The sequence below is a fragment of the Pyrus communis genome, chromosome 6, assembly GCF_041283825.1.
Source record: "Pyrus communis isolate YQ-2024b chromosome 6, ASM4128382v1, whole genome shotgun sequence".
Taxonomy (NCBI): domain Eukaryota; kingdom Viridiplantae; phylum Streptophyta; class Magnoliopsida; order Rosales; family Rosaceae; genus Pyrus; species Pyrus communis.
The window spans coordinates 15,031,487-15,037,986 of record NC_142570.1 but is presented as its reverse complement, the minus strand read 5'-3'; the positions used below and the strand labels follow the sequence as shown (position 1 = coordinate 15,037,986).

Genomic DNA, 6,500 nt, shown 5'->3' with positions numbered 1-6,500 from the left:
GTGTTTGGCTGCAACGAGGGTGAATGGAGCACACAAATGGGTAGGATTTAAGCCTTTTAGTAGTTAAACATGCGTAGCCTAACATCATCTCATTGAGTTCATTCATGAATGATACTAAATACATGGTATCTGCAAAGGAAAATGATTCTTAGCATCCAAACGAAATAGAAATAATGAGATCATTTAAAGTGAAAATGAAAGAAAAAGATAGGAGTATAAACACTTTAAACCCTCTCAAATAAGCAATTAGGCTCAAAATAACTCACTAGGGTAGTCTCCACTATTCTTCTTCCAGAATTTGAGTATGGTACCTCTATCATCATAATTTCAAGAGTTATAGCTTTATAAATGACAACAAGATGCAACTCTTTTCCATAGCAACCCAATCGTTTGTTTTCAAACATAATCCTCATATACATTCGTATTAGCATGCAAAAACACTTTTAACCAAAACTAACACCTCAAATAGGCACAAATACAAAACAACAAACACAAAACAAAACTTCCAAACCACACCCAAACCTAATCTAAACATTGTCCTCGATGTTTAAACTTGTATACAATGTAAGTAGGCAAAGAAAATAGAATGGTAACAAAATAAACACAACATAAAGAAAGAACACAAACCACACTAGGTTGCCTCCTAGCAAGCGCTTTATTTAATGTCTAGGCAAGACATGGTAGCTTGTTCATGGTGTTGAAAATTCAAGAACATCCACGACTTGATACACTTGCTCTTCATCCACTTTATCCAAGTATGGTTTCAATCGCTGCCCGTTGACTTTAAAAGAAGTGCCATTCTTCATGTTCTCTATCTCCACAGCTCCATGGGGAAATGTTTGCAAGACTTTGAATGGTCCCACCCACCTAGACTTCAGTTTTCCTGGAAAAAGTCTCAAACGTGAGTCATACAAAAGTACTTTCATACCTTGGTGAAACTCCTTCCTTAGGATGGCCTTGTCATGATAGAGCTTAGTCCGTTCCTTGTAGATTTTGGCATTCTCATATGCCTCATTTCTAAGCTCTTCCAACTCATTAAGTTGGAGCTTCCTTGCTACTCCAGCATCCTTGTAATCAAAGTTGAACTTCTTGATGGCCCAATATGCACGGTGTTCAAGCTCCATTGGCAAATGACAAGCTTTCCCAAACACAAGGCGATAAGGACTCATGCCAATGGGGGTCTTGTATGCTGTTCTATATGCCCATAGTGCATCATTTAACCTCAATGACCAATCCTTCCTTGTAGGGCTCACAGTCTTCATCAAAATGTTCTTGATCTCCCTATTGCTAATCTCCACTTGCCCTGAAGTTTGAGGATGGTACGGGGTTGCCACTTTGTGGTTGATGTTGTACTTCTTCATCAAGCATTCAAAAGGTTTGTTGCAGAAATGGCTGCCACCATCACTAATAATAGCTCTTGGGGTTCCAAACCTACAAAAAATCACATCTTTAAGAAAATTCAACACAACCTTATGATCATTAGTTCTTGTAGCAATGGCTTCAACCCATTTGGATACGTAATCCACTGCCACCAATATGTATAAGTAGCCAAAAGAGGATGGAAATGGTCCCATGAAATCGATTCCCCAAACATCAAAGAGTTCCACCACCAAAATGTTGTTCAATGGCATTTCATTCCTTCGACTAATGTTCCCCATTTTCTGGCACCTATCACATTTAGAGCAAAAATCAAAAGCATCTTTGAATAAAGTAGGCCAAAAGAAACCAGATTGTAAAACCTTTAGAGATGTCTTTTTGGCACCAAAATGGCCTCCACATGCCAATGTGTGGCTAAACGTTAGAATGCTTTGTTGCTCACTCTCTGGGACACATCTCCTAATGATTTGATCAGGGCAATATTTAAACAAATATGGTTCGTCCCAAACGTAGTGCTTTACCATGGCAAGGAACTTCTTTCTTTCCTGAAAAGAAAGGTCATTTCTCATTATATCACAAGCAAGATAATTAACAAAATCTGCATACCATGGTTCTTTTTCTTGAACAACAAAGAGTTGTTCATCTGGAAATGATTCATTTAGGGGCAAAGGTTTTCCAACTCCCTGGTTTTCATTAAGCCTTGACAAATGGTCAGCCACAACATTATCACTGCCCTTCTTATCTCGAATTTCCAAGTCAAACTCTTGTAGTAAGAGTATCCATCTAATCAAGCGTGGTTTAGCATCTTTCTTTGTCATCAAATACCTAATGGCTGCATGATCAGAAAACACAATAACTTTAGATCCCACAAGATATGACCTAAACTTTTCTAAGGCAAAAACAACAGCAAGCAACTCCTTTTCAGTTGTGGAATAGTTAAGTTGAGCATCATGCAGAGTCCGGCTTGCATAGTAGATCACATGTGGAAGCTTGTTCACCCTTTGCCCTAAAACTGCACCAATAGCATAGTCAGAGGCATCACACATCAATTCAAAAGGTAAAGACCAATCTGGTGCCATAATAATAGGAGCCGAGGTTAGTTCATTTTTCAAAGTATTGAATGCATCCATACAAGCCTTATCAAAATGAAATGCAACATCTTTAGCTAACAGATTGCATAATGGACGAGTGATCATTGAAAAGTTCTTAATGAAACGACGATAAAAACCCGCATGGCCCAAAAAACTTCTTACTCCCTTCACAGTGGTGGGGGTTACCATATTGGTGATGACGTCAATTTTGGCTTTGTCTACCTCCATTCCTTTGCTAGAGATTACATGCCCCAACACAATTCCTTGTTTCACCATAAATTGGCACTTTTCCCAATTGAGAACCAAATTTGTTTCCTGACATCTTTGAAGTACTAACGATAGATGGTTAAGACATTCATCAAAAGAGGAACCAAACACTGAGAAGTCATCCATAAATACCTCAATGAACCTTTCTACCATGTCAGAGAAGATGGCCAACATACATCTTTGGAATGTTGTTGGAGCATTGCAGAGTCCAAAAGGCATTCTCCTGTATGCAAATGTGCCAAAGGGGCAAGTAAAGGTTGTTTTCTCTTGATCCTCCGGAGCGATTGCAATTTGATTGTAACCTGAGTAACCATCAAGAAAACAATAGTGTGAGTAACCCGCCAATCTCTCAAGCATTTGATCTATGAAAGGCATAGGAAAGTAATCTTTTCTAGTGCTAGAATTCAACTTCCTGTAATCGGTGCAAACACGCCAACTGGCCGTGGGCTTAGTGGTCACAAGCTCATTGTTTTCATTTCTCATCACCGTGATTCCCACCTTCTTAGGCACCACTTGAATGGCACTCACCCACTTGCTATCAGATATGGGATATATGATCCCCACATCTAACAATTTCAACACCTCATTCCTAACAACTTCCTTCATGTGTGGATTGAGCCTTCTTTGTGGTTCACGGCTTGTTTTTGCTCCTTCCTCCAAAAGGATCCTATGCATGCACATGGTAGGGCTTATTCCCTTGATATCTGCAATAGACCAACCAAAAGCTGATTTAAACTCTTTTAACACCCTAATTAGTTTATCTTCTTCAATTGGGGTGAGATCAGAAGCTATGATAACTGGAAGAGTTTCAAATTCAGCTAGATATGCATATTTTAGATGTGGTGGAAGTGGCTTAAGTTCAAGTTTTGGTGCCTTAACAGTGGAAGGAGTTAGATGTGATATTGATGATTCTAAAGGCTCAAAACGAGGTGAAACATTCAAAGGATACAATGCCAATGCTTCCAAGGCAGCTACTTCTTCCATGAGTGCATCTTCTTCATCAAACTCATCTTGAGATTGACTCAAAACAGTTTGTAAGGGTTCATTCGATTGTGCCTGCAAGAACTTAGAGAATACAAGTGAATCAAGCACATCAATGGCATAACAATCAAGAGATGAAGAAGGATGAGCAAGAGATTCAAACACTTTGAATTGAACTGTCTCTCCTAACACTGTCATAGTGAGGAGTCCATTTTGCACATCAATGATGGTCTTGGCTGTGGCCATGAAGGGTCTCCCAAGCAATATTGGCAACTCACGATCATGTATAGGAGCTTCTTCCATGTCCAACACTACAAAATCTGCAGGCAAGATTAGTTTATCAACTTGAACTAGAATATCTTCTACTATACCTCTTGGATATTTAACTGATCTGTCTGCAAGTTGTAATGAAATGGTGGTGGCCTTCAAATCTCCCAAACCTAGTTGAAGGTACACTGAATAAGGCATTAAGTTGATGCTAGCACCCAAATCAAGCATCGCTTTCTCTACTTTCTTGTCCCCTATGGTGATGTTGATAGAGAAACTTCCTGGATCCTTGAGCTTTGGTGGAAGTTTTCTTTGCAAAACTGCACTAACATTCTCAGACACTACTACCTTCTCATGTGGTCCATACTTCCTTTTGTAGCTGTTTAACTCCTTGAAGAACTTCCCATATGCCGGCATGTTCCTAATGACATCAAGCAAAGGTAAGTTAACATTCACTTTGCTCAGTATATCAAAAATCTCCTTAAATGACTTATCCTGCTTGCTCTTGGCAAGTCTTCCAGGGAATGGTATTGGTGGAGTGTATGGTTTCTCGGCCTTGTGAAGATTTGGTGCTTCCAATGAGGAAGTGGCATGGCTCGGTTCCTCAATTGATTTCCCATTGTCTCCTTGAGTGACACCTGCATTCACATGATCATATTCATTAGTAACTTCATTGCCCACTCTATTATCAATAACCTTACCACTTCTAAGTGTAGTGATTGCTTTGGCTTGCTCTTGGTTCCTTTGGAGTATCACGGGTTGGCTTGGAAACTTCCCAACCTCTCTTTGGTTCAAGGCATCTGCAATCTGCCCCAATTGTGTCTCCATTTTGGTTAGGGCTGCTGAATGTTGTTGGAGAGTGCTATTTGTGGAATGTTGGAATTGCAAAGTGTTTTGGGCTAACAACTTAACCGTATCCTCTAGACTAGGGGTAGTGGCAGGTTTTGGTTGGAAATTTTGGATTGGATTGTTGTTCTTCCATGAAAAATTGGGATGATCTCTCCAACTCGGGTTATATGTATTGGAATACATATCATTCCTTGGTCTTTGATTGTAAGAATTCATGAGGTTCACTTGTTCTTGAACATACTCGGGGTAAGCTTCCCTAGATGGGCATTGGTGAGTAGGATGGCTTGGTATGTTGCAAATGGCACACACTTCATTAGCTTTTGGCACCATGTTGAGCACGGATTCAAGCTTCCTTTCTAGATTAGCTACCTGCAACAAAAGCTCATGATTAGAACTTGTTTCATAAACTCCAACTTTCTTACCCCTTAAATCTTTGTGTTGAGCATTAGACCCCAACATCTCATAAATGTTATATGATTCTTGAGCATTCTTTTTCTTCAATGCTCCACCTGCTGCATTATCAACAGTTGATTGACAATTTTGGGTTAGTCCATCATAGAAAATTTGCATTTGTAAATGAAAAGGTAACCCATGGTGTGGACATTGTATCAAGAGGCCTTTAAAACGCTCCCAACACTCATTGAAAGGTTCACCATCATCTTGTTTGAAGTTGAAGATTTGTCCCCTTAATGTGGCTGTCTTTTGAGTGGAAAAGAACTTCTCCAAGAACTTCTTAGCCACGGCATCCCATGTGGTGAGGGAACCTGGTGTTAGAGTCATCAACCAACTCTTGGCCCTATCTTTCAAGGTGTAAGGAAACACTCTCATCCTCAAATTTGCTTCACTTACTCCCTGCAAAGGTAAACCACTCACAACATTGTAAAACTCTTTAATATGAGCTAAAGGGTCTTCATTAGGTAAGCCATAAAATGAAGGAAACATATGGAAATGTGAAGATTTGAGATCATAGTTTCTAGCTTCTGTGGGCAGCAAGATGCATGAAGGTGAATTTGGTATGATTGGTTGAGCAAAGTCCTCCAAAGCTCGAAGTTCATCTTCGTTGCCCGCCATCTCTTCCTCTCTTGCCCAATCAAATTGCTCAGATTCTTTACTTGTTGAACTAGGTGAATTCCCTTCCTCTTCCTCACGGATTAGGGATGAACTTGATGGCACAAAGTTGTCCAAAGTGTGGCCCTTCAACCGTTCAATTCTTTGGCCTAACTCAACAAGTCTATTTGACATATACTACCTGAAACAAAGTAACACAAGTGTGAATGAAAATCAAGAAGCAAACAACAATGAAAAGAACACTTAAACAATCCTAAAACCCAAAACAGCAACTAGAATACTCAAAATTGCCTAAAAAACACTTTCTGGGCAGTTTTGAGCACCTACACTAATTTGGACGAAATTGGATGGAAACTTGAATCAAAACACTTATAAACACAAATCAAAACACTTTCTAACTAATGTGGACAAAACAAAGACTCAAAGGACTCAAAACAAGTTCAATAGACTCAAAACTGCCTAAAAACACAAATTGGGCAGTTTTGACACTAAACTCAATTTTGGACGAAAATTAGGTTTGAGCTTGACTCAAAATGCTTCAAAACACAAGATAAGACAGATTCTAAGCCTAAAACCTAACAAAATATGGGGGAAATTGTA

The 6,500-nt window shown here is 39.4% G+C and overlaps 1 non-coding gene across 1 annotated transcript; it reads left to right on the top strand.

Moving 5' to 3' along the window:
- Positions 1–5,418: 5,418 nt before the first annotated feature.
- Positions 5,419–5,529, top strand: LOC148696338 (small nucleolar RNA R71). Its single transcript, XR_015963851.1, has one exon. It is a non-coding gene; the product is annotated as a small nucleolar RNA R71 (small nucleolar RNA).
- The last annotated feature ends 971 nt before the right edge of the window (positions 5,530–6,500 follow it).